This window comes from Orycteropus afer, unplaced genomic scaffold (assembly GCF_000298275.1).
Source record: "Orycteropus afer afer isolate SDZICR_OR568_19922 unplaced genomic scaffold, OryAfe1.0 scaffold00069, whole genome shotgun sequence".
Classification (NCBI taxonomy): Eukaryota; Metazoa; Chordata; class Mammalia; order Tubulidentata; family Orycteropodidae; genus Orycteropus; species Orycteropus afer.
In genome coordinates, this window is record NW_006921656.1 from 11,546,603 (window position 1) to 11,547,330 (window position 728).

The following is a 728-nucleotide window of genomic DNA, read 5'->3' on the forward strand; positions in this document are numbered from 1 at the left end:
TCTTAATTCTAATAATTCTAAGGGCACTAAATTCTCTGAACACTAAGGCGTAGGGACTCTCATTGCTCCCATTTTGCATACATGTAAACTGGGGTTCAGAGAAGTTAATGATTTCAACAGGCTGCTTGTAGCTGCTCTGAGAGATGTGACCCCATGTCTTCCTCTTTTGAGAATCAGCTCAGAGATCATGTTTCTGCAAAATAAACACCCTGTTCTGCCTTCCTGAAGTGGCCTTGCTAGAATTTCCTCATTTGTAGGAACTGCCTTCCATGAAAACCGGCCTCATTATTTTAGGGTCTCAACACACTTCTGAGCCCAGTTGGTGTTCGTCCCATTGGACTCTAGATACTCTTTATTTGCTTCCAAAACTCAAACTGTCACTAACAGATCTGACCTCATGAAGGACACTTGTGAAAAGAGTGAGATCTTTGAAGACTGTCAGACTCTACAGGGTTGCTGTGACTTGATGGCAGTGCGTTTGAGGGTTTTTGTTTGTTTGTTTCTGAAGGCTGTCCCCAAATCTGAGTTTCCAGACTTTGGGAATTAGGATGTAGCCTCCTCTTCTTTCCTCTTGCAGGTGACTAATTGAGAGACCTCTGAGTCGAGGAACGGAAGGAGGTGTATCTATAGTCAATGTTGTTGTTGTTGTTATGTGCCATCGAGTCGGCCCCGACTCATAGCGACCCCTCCTTGGGTTTCCAAGGCAGTATCACTACGGAAGTAGGATT